Source organism: Bufo gargarizans, chromosome 3 (assembly GCF_014858855.1).
Source record: "Bufo gargarizans isolate SCDJY-AF-19 chromosome 3, ASM1485885v1, whole genome shotgun sequence".
NCBI lineage: Eukaryota > Metazoa > Chordata > Amphibia > Anura > Bufonidae > Bufo > Bufo gargarizans.
In genome coordinates, this window is record NC_058082.1 from 148,231,210 (window position 1) to 148,249,052 (window position 17,843).

The 17,843-nt window shown below is 45.1% G+C and overlaps 1 long non-coding RNA gene across 1 annotated transcript; it reads right to left on the bottom strand.

Moving 5' to 3' along the window:
• Positions 1 to 15,702: 15,702 nt before the first annotated feature.
• LOC122931999 lies at positions 15,703 to 16,970 on the bottom strand. The gene is made up of 3 exons (XR_006388264.1): positions 16,941 to 16,970; positions 15,890 to 16,039; positions 15,703 to 15,760 (listed from the first exon to the last, which is right to left on the bottom strand). It is a non-coding gene; the product is annotated as an uncharacterized LOC122931999 (long non-coding RNA).
• Positions 16,971 to 17,843: the final 873 nt, after the last annotated feature.

The window sequence follows — 17,843 nt, forward strand, 5'->3', positions numbered from 1 at the left end:
CAATAGTGGCAGAAGCAGCATAGCATGGAACATACAAGGAATTTTATGGGTAGTAGTAGTAATAGTAGTGGGAAATTCATTGTGTTAATGGTGGTGGCAGTAGGGGATTAGCACCCCGATCTGGGTCCCAGGTCCTGTCCAGCACACAATCATCATTGGAGTCTTCACCCTCCATGCCACTTTTATTAGACTGTTAGATATTATGGTGGGCTCTTGGGTCCCCCTCCCTTGCATTTAATCCAACTGCCTCTGTTGCTGCCACCACTGCCAATGCCGAAGCTACAGGTGCCACTTACCACCACCATTAACATAGGTATGCATGGGGTCCCCAGCCTCCTCCCCAAACTCGTCCTCAGGGCAGCCCAAACGGTGACGGCTCTCACACAAATAGTCAAAAAGGAGACTCTCTTGACTATCCGTCATAAGTTTACTTGCTACTTTTTAGGAAAAAGGAATGGTGTCAGACTCTGAAGTCACCTACATGTCATTCTGCTGCGACTCAGAGGAGGAATAAGCCATCCAATCCACAATCTCATCGTCCTCAAAAATAATGTTGCGCCTTTCTAAAGCCAGCAGATACAACTGCAGCCTACTACTACTACTTCTGGCCAGATAACTGGTGCTGCTACTACTCAAATTCTGGCTCTGGGTCTTTCATTTGGAACCCTTCCTTAGTCCTGATTTTCCCCAGCGCCTCCACAACGGCACTCCAGGAGGGTGTTCCCGCCTCCCCAGGACAGGAAACAACGTAGAAGCTCAGGTTTAAAAGGCCCCCTCCCCTTACCTGCTTCAGTTTTGTTGTTTCCTGTCCTCGGGATCGCGTGGAAGCCGCTCCTGCTACGGCGGGGGTTCACCGCGCACGGCCTGGAGAACTTGCCCCATCCGGGAGGGCCGTGCAGAGGTCGTGGGTTAACAAACCTGTCCCCATTCCTTAGGCATAAGTCCTTCTCTGAAGGTAGCCACGGGCTGCAGGAACGAGGGATCGCGCGTGCACACAGGCGGAAGTTAAAGTTGCCAGTCCTCGGCGTCACTTCCAGTGACGGGTGACGTCAGAGGACTGGCGGATATAGGGCTGGGAGCACGGAGTTTGACGTCCTGCTTCACTTCTGTGACATGTCGGCTCCTGTGGAAGCTTCTTAGGCCCGTAAACCTGTGGATCCTGCCGCCCAGAGCGCGGTAAGCCTCCTTCCCGTTTGTTATTTGACCCTGTTTAGGGGGAGGGGGGGTGAGAGAGCACATGGCTATTCCCTCAATGGTGTGGTGCTGGTGTATGGAGTAGCTCTATTATAAAGCCCTGAAAAGGATTTAAATATTATCTTTCAGGGCAAGGACACCAGCCCCAGAAGATCTGGGGAATCTTTATCTAAGAAAAGATGTGCAATGTGCAGAAAATCTCTACCCTCTAAATCCAAGAAATCACTGTGTCCTAAATATACGGACAAGATAGTGGCGGAGGAATCACCCTCTCTTCTTGAATCAATCCGTGATATGATTAAAGAGGTGAAATCAGCAATTGATACAAGACTCCCTCCGTGTTCTCCTCAGCCCTCCACCTTGCAAAGATCCCAGGTGTCGGACCATCAGCCGGAGCTTGACTCTGAGGAGGGAGAAGTATTATCCCTTGAGGAAACCGAATCCTCTGATGAGGAATTAGGGAGACCCCTTTGTAGCCCAGAAGAGACCGAAAGGCTGTTAAGAACCATTAGGGCCACAATGAAAATTGAAGAGACTAAGGAGCCTCAGTCCGTGCAGGACAGAATGTTCCAGGGGCTGGGGGAGAAGAAAAGGAAAGTCTTTCCTGTCCATAGTAATATTAAAACATTGATTAAAAAATAATGAAAAGACCCTGAGAAAAAGAATTTAATCTCAGCCTCCTTTAAGAGGAAATACCCATTTACTGAGGAGGATTCAGTTCTGTGGGACAAGACGCCTAAGATTGATGCACCTGTCGCCAGAATATCTAAAAAGATGTCTCTTCCCTTTGAGGACATGGGCCTGCTAAAAGATCCCATGGATAATAAATGCGAGGGGTTATTAAAACGTGCATGGGAGACAAACACAGCTATGCTTAGGCCCAGTATAGCTGCTACATGCACATCAAGATCCCTGTCAGTATGGCTAAATCAGCTTGAAGAACAGCTGGCAGTAGGGACTCCAAGGGAAGAGATCCTGGCCTCAATACCTACCCTAAAACAGGCCTGTAATTTCTTGTCAGATGCGTCCGCAAATCTGGTGAAGCTCCCTGCTAGATCCTCAGCCCTTTCCAATTTCACGAGAAGAGCTATATGGCTTAGATCTTGGTCCAGTGACCCCAGCTCAAAGAGTAAGCTATGCGCCATTCCGTGTAAGGGGGATAAGCTGTTCGGGTCAGTCCTTGAGGACATTCTAGAGAAAGCATCGGACAGAAAGAAAGGATTTCCTTCAGAATCAAAATTTTATCAGCAGCGTCGATCCTTTCGGAATCCAAGGAGAAATAGACCGGACCAGAAGAGGAAAGACAGCACCGGTAGATGGCAGTCCTCCAGAGGGAGAGGGAGGGGGTTCCTATTCAACCACAAATCCACTTCCAAACCCGGTCAATGACGCCAGGCATCAAGTAGGTGGCAAGTTAAGGATGTTCTCCAAAGCCTGGGAAAAGATCTCGTCTGCCCCTTGTATTATAAACACTGTATCCATGGGGTACAAACTAGAATTCGATACGGCTCCTCCAGAGCACTTCACCATCAACAAACCGTTAAAAAGACCAGAAAGACAGCAGGCCTTAGAATTGGAGCTATCATCTCTCATAAAAAAGGGCGTAATTGTTCCAGTTCCGCAAGATCAGGAGAGGCGGGGATTTTATTCTCCCATATTCCTTATTCAAAAACCAAACAGATCCTTCAGACTAATAATCAATTTAAAAAACTAAACAAATACATGACCTACAAGAGATTCAAAATGGAATCAATCAGATCCACAGTGAATCTCCTATCCCACAGTTGTTACATGATAACTATAGAGCTCTCAGGCGCATATTACCATGTTCCCATACACAGAGCATACCAGAGATGCCTCAGAATAGCCCTACTCGTAGGTCAGAAGTTCAGAGAGAAATGATGGTACAGTCTTAGTAGAAACCTCTGAAACAGATGTCGTGAGGCAATTCTCTCAGCAAAAGTCACTCCAACCATTTATTTGCCTCGCTTGCCAATCAATGGTGGGGTTATGTTTAGTGAGCCAGGGTAGCCCCAACACTAGAGGAGTAGGCAACCCACCTAGGACAAAACATGACACATCCTCAACATGAGCATCACTCACAATCAAACGGATATTGTGAACTATGCCCTTTAACGATTTCTGAGAAAGTGGAGTGGAATCAATAGCAAAAACAGGTATATCCTTTTCCAAAGTGCACACCTGGAAACCATGTGTAATAGCAAATTGATTATTAATGAGATTGACAGCTGCTCCACTATCTACAAAAATCTTGCAAAAAATGTTCTTGCTCTCTAACGCCACCCTGGCAGGTAGGACAAAAGGGAACTACAAGCAAACGGAAAACCTTCAATTTCCGCATCAACCTTGCCAATAGTAACAGATGGAATGTTTTTAGAGGATTTTTTTCTTCTTGTTTCTTTATTACTCTCAAAAAACTGCCTGGATCTCCTAGAGGGACAAACATTTGCCAAATGATTTATACCTCCACAACAGAAACAAACCCTCCTCTGAGAGCTGAATCTTCTATTGTCAGAGGCAAGCAAACCCAGGTGCATGGGCTCCTGCTCAGAGGGGATTGAGAGAGACTGAGACCCCTGCACACTGAATGAGACCGCCGCACTGTCCTTGGACTGAGTATGACAGGAAGAAGTGATCTCTCCTCTCTCTCTAAGACGCCTGTCAATACGAACGGCCCGAGACATGGCAGAGTCCAAAGGCAAATGAAAGGCAAATGCATCTTTCAATCCCTCTGAAAGACCATGGCAAAATTGACTTCGGAGTGCAGCATCATTCCAACCAGTATCAGCTGCCCATCTCCGAAATTCTGAACAGTATATCTCTGCGGACTGTTTACCCTGGCATAAAAGACGTAGTCTAGACTCAGAGCCAGAGCAATACCATCCGGATCATCATATATCTGACCCAGGGCTAAAAAAAATTAATCCACTGAACGGAGGGGCCGTGCCACCACCGGCAGCAAAAAAGGCCCAGGACTGAGCGTTATCCCTGAGTAGCGAGATGATGATCCCCACCCTCCGCTCCTCATCACCAGAGGAATGGGGAAGTAGGCGAAAATGGAGTTTGCAAGCCTCTCTGAAACAAACTAAATTCTCATTACCCCCGGAGAACGTATCCGGAAGCAAGATTTTAGGCTCAGAACAACGTCCATGAACGCAAGCAGAAACGGTCACCTCAAACTGAGAGATCTGCGACCTCCAGTGAAAGACCCTGCATGCGGTCAATCAAGGTTGAAACCGGATTCATGCTTAAAGGGACTCTGTCACCAGTTTCTAACCCCCCCTTTTAAAACTATTGTTCTGTCCATGGCGCCCTTGTGATTACAAAGGTGTTGTTATAAGATAAATCCGCCGTCCCGTTTTGATAAAAAAAACTTTTATCTAACCTGTCAATCTTGTGGATAAGGTGCCCAGGGCGTTTCTCAAGGTCTGAAGCTGCCGCCCGCCGCCGCCGCCATTGGTGCCCAGCTCCTCCTCTGATCCTTTCAGCGCCGCCTGAATGTAAAGAAATACGCCTCCGGCTCTCCCTCAGTGCCCCCTCCTTCTTTTCAAAGATCCTGCGCGTGCGCACAGTGTTCGTCTTATGAGGAGGTTGAGCGAAGTGCGCGCGCATGCGCACTTTGCTCAATGAGGCTGAATCTAAAAGTCCTGCACGGGCGCATCAGGCACAGGCCTGTGCGCACGCGCGGGATCTTTGAAAAGAAGGAGGGGGCACTGAGGGAGAGCCGGAGGCGTATTTCTTTACATTCAGGCGGCGCTGAAAGGATCAGAGGAGGAGCTGGGCACCAACGGCGGCGGCGGCGGGCGGCAGCTTCAGACCTTGAGAAACGCCCTGGGCACCTTATCCACAAGATTGACAGGTTAGATAAAAGTTTTTTTTTATCAAAACGAGACGGCGGATTTATCTTATAACAACACCTTTGTAATCACAAGGGCGCCATGGACAGAACAATAGTTTTAAAAGGGGGGGTTAGAAACTGGTGACAGAGTCCCTTTAAGACGGTTTTGGCGGTTTATAATGTCACGGAAGGTGTACAGAAAACTAGAAGACACAAAATGAAGATCCGACTGACTGGATCCAAAACTAAGGAACCAAAGGGTAAGCCCTGTAACAGCCCTGGCTCTCTCCCTTACTGCTCAGCCTATGCAAAAATCTCTATGGTAGATGATTGCATACCCTCGTTCCTCGACTGTATGACACCTGAACACCCTATAATAGTGAGGGGACATGACCACCGGCTTCCTACACTTAATACGGAGGGAGTCAGGGTCACCTAGGATCCAGCAAACAGGAAAACACAAATCAATGAACAGACTTATCTGTAGAAGAATCACTAGTAGCATCCAGCATGCACACACTCCAGGAAGTTGTATAAACCGCAAAGTGATGCAGTATGGGAGGGTATTTAAAGGGATGCAATCAGTGCAACTAGATGACAGCTGAGAGAGGGAAACGAGATGACAAAATGAAAGCAAAACAAAAGAACCTCAAGCAGGAGGTTCTGAAGAACGTCTGTCAGAGCTTCTCAGATGTCTGGTGGTGACAGGTAGGTGGGATCCAGGCCTTTTCCTGTAAAGCACCCTATGTCACAGTGTTAGAGAACCGTATTATCCTTAGACACACCCCAATGTTTCTACCTAAGGTGGTCTCAAAATTCCATCGCCAACAGGAGGTGTCGCTTCCATCCTTTTGTGAAAATCCAGCCTCTGACTTAGAGAGAAAATACCATAATCTGGATGTCAGAAGATGTCTGCAACTTACCTGGAAGTCAAAGTGGTATTCTGAAAATCGGACCATCTCCTCCTTCAGTATCAAGGCCAGCATAAGGGATCAGCGGCAAGCAAGAACACCATATCCAGATGGATCCGAAAAACCATCGAATTCTGCTACCTGCAGAGAAGCTTGACCCCCCCTAAAGGGATCAAAGCACACTCTACCAGAGATGTGTCGGCCTCATGGGCAGAAAATGCCTCTGCCTCAGTAGAACAGATATGCAGAGCAGCTACGTGGAAGAATCCAAGTACTTTCTTTAAACATTATAAAATAGATGTACTGCAAAATCTTGATTTATCGTATGGCAAAAAAGTCTTATCTGCAGTAGTCCCACCCTAGAGTTTATTTCTCTATTAATCCTCCTGGAGTGCCATTGTGGAGGCACCGGGGGAAAGAGACGATTACTCTTACCGGTAATTGGATTTTCCTATAGCCTCCACAATGGCACTGGATTCCCTACCCAAGTTGTGTAATTATTGTGGGAGTGTTATGTTATCATTATATCAATACAGTTCTTGAACTAACTAACTAACCGAGTCCTATATCATTAACTGAAGCAGGTAAGGGGAGGGGGCCTTTTAAACCTGAGCTTCTACGTTGTTTTTTGTCCTGGGGAGGCGGGGACACCCTCCTGGAGTGCCGTTGTGGAGGCTATTGGAAAATCCAATTACCGGTAAGAGTAATCGTCTCAATTTTTGGGCCTCTCAGAGATGTTGTGCACTATACTGTGTATTGATGTAGTAAACATGTATATGTGGAGCTAGTTTGAATATAATTCCCTCCCAAAAAATTTATTGGAAATGTGTGGAGACAGAAATAAAGGAAAACTAATTTAGGCCTAAATTCGTTATCACTTACAGATAATTTTGTGTGCTACTCTGTGTATTGTTGTAGTAATCACGTATATATGGTTTCATTAAATTGAATAATCCCCAAAATAATAAAATTCCAACCATATGGATATAAAATAAAGCTAAACAGACTATTAAGGGTCAGGTTTGATGCTCAATTTCACGTTAACACTCACAGGTAAGTAACTGCCCTAGCCTTGTTATGCTGGTTTCATTGAATTGAACAATCCCCCCCCAAAAAAAGTCCAACCATATGGATATAGAATAAACGTAAAACCGACGATTGAGCCCTGACGCTCAATTTTTCTTCAATCACCGCTTCAAATGAGTTTCTATCAAACTCTAACCCAAGGGCTTCTGTGAACGCACTTGAGAAAACATACCGCAAAGCCATATCATTGGAGCTACACATGGTGACCCTGGCAGAATACTATAAAAAGAAAATCATCCCACGGGGTCTCCGTTGCAACCTCCGACCTACCCTGTTCTCAGAAGATCCTGAATTCTGTCTGCAATTCGAGAGAATTTTAAATAAAGCGTCATTCGACATTATCCTTTTAACCCTTGAGAGTGCAAATAAAGAAATCAAGAAAACCAAGGAGGAGATCACTACGTTGGAACAGAACCTTTTCCGAGAAACACCAACGGATGAAGCAGCATCCATCCGTACTAATCTGACCCAGAAAAACAACCATTTCAGACGTACCCTAGAGGAACGTAAGAAGTCCAAGTTCCAGAGAGAAGTCAAGGACTACTCTACAAACCAGGTATACCGCACAGTATCACGAGACTTCCCAACTACAGATACCGTACCCCCCTTTACTTCGGGATCCTCAAGTGCGAGTGAGGCCGATTTTTTAGACAGAGCTACTGGCCGCAACAGAGGCAGAGGCCGACAAGGAGGGCGGGGAAGAAACACAGGAAGAGGAAGACAGAATTTCCGTTCCCAGTCCCGGGACCCGATTCGAACCAGGTCCACGTACAGGAACTAGACACAGACCCCTGTAACTCCGAGGATCTGACTATCAATTTATCCAAAAGAAACCTCTCCACAGACGAAAAATCAGCTCTCAACTTAGGCCTTGCCTATATACCAACATCCCCACAGACGCAGGAATTGAATGCGTCAGGACTGCCCTATCCAAAGAGGCAGAATTCTCTCCAGCCGAACAGGAATTCATACTGTCCCTACTGACATTTGTCCTCAAGCGTAATTATTTTCTTTTTGAGGACCAATTTTATTTACAGACATCCGGGACAGCGATGGGGTGTAACGTAGCACCTACGTTCGCCGTCATCTACATTAATTCCTTTGAGGAAAAGGATGTATACCCCCATGCAATGTTTAAGGATCACGCACACTGCTGGGTTAGATATATTGACGATATCTTCTGTATTTGGCAGGGTACAGAGGAAGATCTTCAAACCTTCCATCGGGACATTAACACCAGCGTTTCCACCATCTCTCTCTCTCTGAGCTCCAGTCAGTCCGAAATCTCTTTTCTGGATGTCTGTCTGAAGGTAAGGGACAAAAGCATCACTACTGACTTGTACACTAAACCCACTGATAGAAACAGCCTACTGAGGTACAATAGCTTTCACCCCCCAGGCTTAACTTGATCCCTTCCTCGATCCCAGTTGATGAGGGTTAAACGGATTGTATCCGACACATCCATATTGGATCACAGACTCCACGAGATGTCGTCCAAGTTTATGGCAAGGGGCTTCCCATCCCACATCCTAGACTCACATACCCAAAAAGTAGCTGAGATCCCAAGAAATAATCTCCTGACATCTAAGGCGCGTTCAGAACCATCCAGCCAGAAACGTATCCTATGCGTAACCACGTTTTCACACCAAAGCATGGAGATCAAAAAAATCATCAAAAAACACTGGCACATCCTTGCCAGTAATTTCCCCAATGTCTTTAGAGAAATGCCACTTATGTCCTACAAAAGAGCGAAAAACATTAGAGATTTACTAGTTAAATCTGACATTGGGAGTAGCAAGGGCTCCGGTATCCAGACCACCATCACAGGTTCTCCTATCAATGGCACCTACCCGTGCCTTTCATGTGCCCAGTGCAGTAGCGTCACCAAAGGTCCCACCTACACCCACCCCACATCAGGTAAGACGTTCAAGATCCAAGGCCACTTCTCGTGCCAGACGAGCTTCGTCATATATCTTATCAAATGCCCCTGCGGCCTTGGCTATGTTGGTCAGACCATTCAGAAAATCAAAGAACGTATCTGCCAACACAAATCGAACATCCGTACCAAAAAAAACTGATGCCCCTCTGGTCGAACACTTTTTGGAACATAAACACGCCATCAGCCAATTACGTTTCCAGGTAATTGACTGGATTCCTCCTCTTAGACGAGGGGGGGGGACCGTCAGGCAGTGCTACAGGAGAGAGAGATGTCCTGGATCCGTCGGTTATGTACCCTACAACCGGTCGGGTTGAATAAGGATTACCTTTAGGCCAATTGTATATATAGTCCTTTACAACGTGATTTATATCGGTTTCATGTACTTCTCTTACAGGACCAGAACTGTTCAGTAGCGGATGGTGACTTCCGCAAAGCACACTTTACGGTCCCAAGATACCTCTGCTGAGCATCCAAAGGGTGTAGTCAAGACAACCGGGTCCTCGACCTACCATCTCGTGGTATAGTCAAGACAACCGTGTCCTCTACCTACCATCTCGTGGTACTGTTCTCACCCGTCTTCTGAACACCGTGCTAGTATCCAGTTTAGTTTTCTTATATGGACGTTGGGGCGATTACCTCGTCCAACCCAGCCTGCCTAGCTCCATGGCCATCCTCCTCTGATGCCCTTGGAACTATGTAACCTGGTTAAACAGTTAATTGGGGTTATACCTTTGACGGTTTTGTCTTCCTGTTGCCCATTATGTCATGTTATGGATACATATGTATTTTTGACTCAGATAAGCTGCTCACGATATGATGCCTTGTATTTCAATGGAGACATATATACCTCTTATTCAGATAGCTGCCCATGATCTGATGCGCAGGCATCCTATAGGGACACTGCCCTGCTTTTGGGCCCCATTATGTCACATTTTGTATTTTAATGGATACTTATGTAGTTTTGACTCAGATAAGCTGCCTTATATTTTAAGGGAGACATATATACCATATACCTCGTACTCAGATAGCTGCCCATGATCTGATGCGCAGGCATTCCATAGGGACACTGCCCTGCCTTGTGCCCCAGTACCGCCCCCTAACTAGCGCAGGCATTCTATAGGGACACTGCCCTACTTATGTGCCCCAGTATCGCCCCCTAACTAGCGCATGGCTGTATTAGCAATTCCGTCCCTCCTAGTTCAATTAGGGATAGTGCGATCATGTGACCAGATCACATGGCACTACAACCACCGTGACACGCACGCCACTTCCGGGTACGAGTCCGATAACCGGAAGTGATGTATCGGCACACTTGCTTGTGTCAAATTAACATTCTAGGCCCCAGACCTCGCTCCAGTGACTGGGCCCACCCACTACCTGTACCACATGACCCCCACTCACCTATCACTGGCCACCAGGGGATACTTAAAGATGGCGCACCCCACATGCAACCAAGCGCCAGCTGTATACTAAGTGTGGTCCTCAGAGTGGTGAGTTATTTACCCATGCTTAATTGTACTGCAGTGTACCTTGTTATCATGTATAGGTCCTCGTATTCCCCCTACCCCAGAAGCCTCTTCTGCATCTCGATATTCTGTCCTCAGAAGGTTAATTATGCACTCCTAGGAGTTTTTCCCTTATTTCTCTATTATACACTGTCTCATGTTGTCTCAGTCTGATTGAATGGTGTGGTACTTGGGACTAACCAGTGGCAGCTCTCTGCCGCAGGTGTGCCCTGACTACCCCGCCATCCAAATTTAGCATTTATATGTAGTTATATGGCTTGCAGCCATAACAGAAAGTAAATTACTTATTGCCACAATAGATGTCTCTGTGTACTAGTATACTCTGGGGCCATCCCCTTCCCCTTTGGCCGCAGTGCACACCGCACACAGTACTAGCACTCATGTACCGAGCACAGTTGCTCCCAGTGCTACTGTATAGAATCGAGCTCTTTGGAATATGTATTGCATATGTGATTGTAACATTACCATATGAAACTTCCAGATAGCCCTCTCTCTTTTTCATGTTATATATTTTTAGCTGTATAATCATGTATTTGTGCACCTATTTATATTATCATGTATTTTTGATCTCTATGGCCACCTTATGAATTTTTCTTTCTGTACATTATGTCTTGTCAGCCTGATGAAGGGCGATTATAAAGCCTGAAACGTTGCAACTGACATACCACCTATTCCGGCTGAAATAACATGAAATAAAATCATTAATTATCACCAATAAAGGAGTGCTGTCTAAATATTTGTGACGCTCAATTTTTCATGATCACTCACAGAAGTAGGTGCCCAAGCCTATGTATTGCTATGCTACTGATCACTTATATGCTGGTTTAATTAAATTGAAATTTAACCCCTTCAATAAAATAACATTTCAACTGTGTGGAAAAGGAATTCACGTAAACGGGCAATTGAGGCTTGACGTTAATTTTCTCGTTACCACTCGCAGGAGATACTCGCATGAGGCTGCCAGTTGGACAAAGGACACACAAATAGACCTGGTTGATGGCCCTGAAAAAGATGGTCTCCTCCTTTTAGTTTAATAATGGCGGAATAGACAGTGTCTGTCTCTCAATAGGTACAGTTGATAAATACAGATTTGCGTTATATAAGTTAACATTTGCAGCTAAAGGGAATATCGTATGGGTCCCTGCAGATTTGGGATCCCAGAATCCAAGCACAAACATCAACTGTTATAGAGCAGTGAGGGCTGGGCGAGGTGCACGTGTATGCTAGTTGGTGTGTGTTTTTGTCACGGATGGTGTAACAGAAAACAAGAAGTTACAAATAAGGATCCGACTGGCTTGATCCGAAACTAAGGAACAAAAGGGTGACCCCAATTTAAGCCCTGAAACTCTCCCTGTCTTCTCAGCCCATGCAAAGATCTCTATGATAGAAAATTGCATGCCCTCGTGCCTCGACTGTATGACACCTGAACACTCTATAATAGTGAGGGGACACAACCACCGGCTCCCTACACTTAATACGGAGGGAGTCAGGGTCACCTAGGATCATGCAAACAGGAAAACACAAATCAATGAACAGACTTATCTGTAGAAGCATCAGTTGTAGCATCCAGCATGTACACACTCCAGGAAGTTGTATAAACCGCAAAGTGATGCAGTATGGGAGGGGATTTAAAGGGATGCAATCAGTGCAACTTAATGACAGCTGAGAGAGGGAAACAAGATGACAAAACGAAAGCAAAACAAAAGAACCTCAAGCAGGAGGTTCTGAAGAACGTCTGTCAGAGCTTCTCAGATGTCTGGTGGTGACAGTTTTATGAGTATCTTTATGTCTTTAGAGAGCTCATTTCATTCTTCCTGGAAATCTATGTGAACTATTGTGTTTTTCTATATTGTCAGTTGCTCAAAGATACTGTAACCGTTATGAAGGACCTGGACTGGAACTATGTTGGTCAGCTGGTGTGTTGGGACCATACGCAAATGTACACTATAGTGTGATACGCACACTGCATGTTTGTAGCCATGGAAGGATATGTAGTATCGGCTACAAAGAACCATGCATGCGCATATCAACCAAAAAAGGGCCCCCAATAAATATAACTGGTCATACCAGTACCAAACAAAGTAATATCACCAAATTGTATGAGACCCAACTACAAACCGGATTCCAAAAAGTTGGGACACTATACAAATCGTGAATAAAAACTGAATGCAATGATGTGGAGGTGCCAACTTCTAATATTTTATTCAGAATAGAACATAAATCACGAAACAAAAGTTTAAACTGAGAAAATGTACCATTTTAAGGGAAAAATATGTTGAATCAGAATTTCATGGTGTCAACAAATCCCCAAAAAGTTGGGACAAGGCCATTTGCACCACTGTGTGGCATCTCCCCTTCTTCTTACAACACTCAACAGACGTCTGGGGACCGAGGAGACCAGTTTCTCAAGTTTAGAAATAGGAATGCTCTCCCATTCTTGTCTAATACAGGCCTCTAACTGTTCCATCGTCTTGGGCCTTCTTTGTTGCACCTTCCTCTTTATGATGCGCCAAATGTTCTCTATAGGTGAAAGATCTGGACTGCAGACTGGCCATTTCAGTACCCGGATCCTTCTCCTACGCAGCCATGATGTTGTGATTGATGCAGAATGTGGTCTGGCATTATCTTGTTGAAAAATGCCGGGTCTTCCCTGAAAGAGATGACGTCTGGATAGGTGCATATGTTGTTCTAGAACCTGAAAATATTTTTCTGCATTGATGGTGCCTTTCCAGACATGCAAGCTGCCCATGCCACACACACTCATGCAACCCCATACCATCAGAGATGCAGGCTTCTGAACTGAGCGTTGATAACAACTTGGGTTGTCCTTGTCCTCTTTGGTCCGGATGACATGGCGTCCCAGATTTCCAAAAAGATCTTCGAATCGTGACTCGTCTGACCACAGAACAGTCTTCCATTTTGCCACACTCCATTTTAAATGATCCCTGGCCCAGTGAAAACGCCTGAGCTTGTGGATCTTGCTTAGAAATGGCTTCTTCTTTGCACTGTAGAGTTTCAGCTGGCAAGCGGCGGATGGCACGGTGGATTGTGGTCACTGACAATGGTTTCTGGAAGTATTCCTGAGCCCATTCTGTGATTTCCTTTACAGTAGCATTCCTGTTTGTGGTGCAGTATCGTTTAAGGGCCCGGAGATCACGGGCATCCAGTATAGGTTTTACCGGCCTTGACCCTTACGCACAGAGATTGTTCCAGATTCTCTGTATCTTCGGATGATGTTATGCACAGTTGATGATGATAGATGCAAAGTCTTTGCAATGTTTCCGCTGGGTAACACCTTTCTGATATTGCTCCACTATCTTTCTGCGCAACATTGTGGGAATTGGTGATCCTCTACCCATCTTGGCTTCCTGAGAGACACTGCCACTCTGAGAAGCTCTTTTTATACCCAATCATGTTGTCAATTGACCTAATTAGTGTTAATTGGTCTTCCAGCTCTTCGTTATGCTCAAATTTACTTTTTCCAGCCTCTTATTGCTACTTGTCCCAACTTTTTGGGTATTTGTAGACACCGTGAAAATTTGAATCAACGTATTTTTCCTTTAAAATGATACATTTACTCGGATTAAACGTTTGATCTGTCATCTACGTTCTATTACAAATAAAATATTGACATTTGCCATCTCCACATCATTGCATTCAGTTTTTATTCACAATTTGTTTAGTGTCCCAACTTTTTGGGAATCCGGTTTGTACCATCTTTATGGAAAATTCATGTTAAAAATATAAAACAAAGCCACATAAAATACAGATAAAAAATAAGGAGGGTGAGCCAGCTTATACGGTACAGATAATCTCAAAATCTAACCAATCAATAGACGTAAAGGCAAGTGCTGAGACAAAGCCATTGGTGAAACGCTGGTCGGGAGTGGTGGGTGAGCAGTGTTGCTACTTTTGCTATGTAAGGATCCTAGTGGTGCCCTTTAGTCATAACCTTTTTCATTTGCCTTTACTACTTTTGATTGATTAGATTTTGTGATAATCTGTACTTTGTAAGCGGGCTCACCCTCCTTATTTTTTATACATATCTTATGTGGCTTTATCATAAAAATGATAGTAGTATCTTGGGTCTAGTACCTTTTGTAACATGAATGCGCATAGTAGCATCCTCGGTGCAACCCTATGTGAAATTCCTAGGTGCGGCAGGCTATGGCAAGGAGTAGAGACCTATAGATGCATTGTAGGACAGACCATTCTTGTGTAACCAAGGTCTGCAGCAATTCAAAGAGGAGAATCCTCTTAAAGGCTGCATAGCCAGAAGATTGCAAGAAGATCCAGACAACATGCAATGTCTATGGTTAGCTGTAATCCTGCCATCTCCACCTTTCTCATTATACAAGGATAACACATATAATACTGGTGGATAAAACAAGACTGAACACAAGATCTTCACAACAGATCATAGGGGACATTTCACGAAACCTTAACTCCATATACCTGATCATCCTGTGGGATATTGTTATGTTCTTCCAAATCATCCTCTGGAAGAAAAGGACTGGGACATCTCTCCGGTGTTCTTCTCTCTTCCTTAACTGTAGGAAACACATCCAGTGACTGAATAATTCCTTACATACAGATAATGAGAGGATGTGTGTATTTAGTCATGTCTATTACCTGGTGGTGTGAGGGTCTGGTGATCCTTCATCATAATGTACTTATCTCCATCTACCTGCTCATCCTGTGGGACATTGTGATGTTCTTCTGACCCATCCTGTAGAAGAAGAGGACTGGGACATCTCTCTGGTGTTATTATCTCTTCCTTAACTGTAAGAAACACATCAAATGAATTCATTCCTTACATACAAATAATGAGATGACATGTATTTATTCATGCCTATTACCTGGTGATGTGAGGGGCCAGTGATCCTCCATCATGATGTCCTTGTACAGATCCTTGTGTCCTTCTAAATACTCCCACTCCTCCATGGAGAAATAGATGGCGACGTCCTGACACCTTATAGGAACCTGACAACACAATGATACAGTCATCACCCAGATCCCTTCATAGTGTTCCTGTTTAACGTCCCAGCATTCCCAGCAGTGTCACCTCTCCAGCCAGCAGCTCAATCATCTTGTTGGTGAGTTCTAGGATCTTCTCTCTATTGATTTCCTCATGTATCAGGGGGTGAGGTGGAGGCTCCATGATTGGGCTCAGGGTTCTTCCCCATCCTTCAGACACAGGGTCCTGACAGCGCTCACTAGAGGTCTTCTTCACTACTGTGTATTCCTGGTTATGGAGAGACACAGTAATAAATATCACTCCATACATCTCCAGAGTCCCTCACCTCTCCAGTCATGGCCACCTGTTAGTAACATAGATAAGATGATGTAATGTGACATCATCAGAACCTCTCACCTCTCCAGTAAGCCGAAAAAGGATCTCTAGGGTAAGATTAATAATACTCTCTGCCATCTTGTCCCTGTCCCTATCCATCTTTGACAGGTCAATCAGGAGAAGGATTTTATATAGAAGATATCCACTGAGTGGATCTTATATTGTAGGAACCTGAATGGGGAGAAGATGAGCAGATGGAAAATCACACAAAATACCATATACAATACAATTACTGGAGATAATAAGAGGAGACATCGGAGGAGATAATAAAGTGTAGATGTTGTGTTCTCTCCCTTTATAGCCGAGAACTAGCGTTATGATGGTGGAGGAGGCAGGACACAGGAGGCCGGAGACCAGCATTATGATGGTGGAGGAGGCAGGACACAGGAGGCCAGGGACCAGCACTATGATGGTGGAGAAGGCAAGACACAGGAGTCGGGAGACCAGCACTATAGCGGTGGAGGAGGCAGGACAGGAGGTTGAGGACCAGCACTATGATGGTGGATGAGGCAGGGACCAGCACTATGATGGTGGAGGAGGAAGGACATAGGAGGCCGGGTACCAGCAATATGATGGTAGAGGAGGCAGGGCAGGAGGTCAGAGATCAGCAATATGATGGTGGCGGAAACAGGACATAGGCAGCCAGAGACCAGTACTATGATGGTGGAGGAGACAGAAGACAGGAGCCCCTTCTATGATTCCATCACACAGGATAGAAGTCCTTCTACTATACAGCAGATAAATAATGGCTGCAGAGCAGGAGAAAAGTCCTCCCAGTACCAGTATCCGGCCTCCAGCCTCCGTCCCATCACTTACTACAGGAGCCTCCAGTGTCCTGCTCTGTCCTCTCACTCCTTACCCCTGGAGGTCACTGCTGGTAGGTATCTAGGAGGGGGCTGAAGGGAAATTCTGATATATAATGTAACCAATGAGTGACGGTGAAATCCCTGCACCAGCAAGGGAATGTTACAGAGTTTACCAGTTGCTGCCTCTTGTACAGATGAGACCAAAGTGTTAATGACCCCTCTGCCCCAGTAATTCTGACAGACAATGGTGGTGACTGCACACATACCTCCACTGGGACCGCTGGACACTGCATTTATGTGGAAGGTGGAAGACTAGTGTGCTAAAAGACCTTTCATGATGTCATGACCATATGATCATGTGTGGGAGGAGTCAGGCCCCAGGATGTGCTTCTACAGGTGAAGGAGATAAAGGACCTGTGATGATGTCATGACCATGTGACCATGTATGGGAGGAATCAGTGTCTAGGCTGTGCCGCTGGAGGGGCTAAAGGACCTGTGATGATGTCATAACCATGTGATCATTGTGTGGGAGGAGTCAGTCTCCTAATCTTCATGAACCTAACACAAACACATCTGTTCTGCTCTACACAGCTCTGCGCTGCGCGTTAAGAGAAATAAAAGCCCTGCAACAGATAAATAAATCAAGAATGAGTAAAATACTACGGCGTAGAGGTATAGCCTGGACTAGAAGAAGAAGAAGAAAATCCCTTTATTGCCCCCCAGTGGGGAAATTTTGGCATAACAACAGCAATCACATTCACAACAGGAGCAAAAATAAGAGTAATTAGAAATTAAAGAGTAAAAATACAAGAAAAACACAACACAGAATTAACTTAAAAAATTATCTACTGGATTTTTGGGAACAGTGGTGGTTATAAATCCTAACTGCTGCTGGGAGGAAGGACCTACGATAACGTTCCTTCGTGCACCTAGGTTGCAGCCGTCTGTCACTGAAGGAGCTCTCTAGTAGTGGTGATCGCGAATATACTAATCGTAAATTTTGATCACGAATATCAGCACTTCGAGAATTAACGAAGATATAGAATATAGTGCTATATATTCGTAAGCGCGAATATTCAAGATTTTTTTTTCATCAGTAACCTCCCTGATGATAGTTAGTGCAGGGTGTTAGGTAGTGTGATAGGAATTACAGTTTCTCTGCTGTCCAT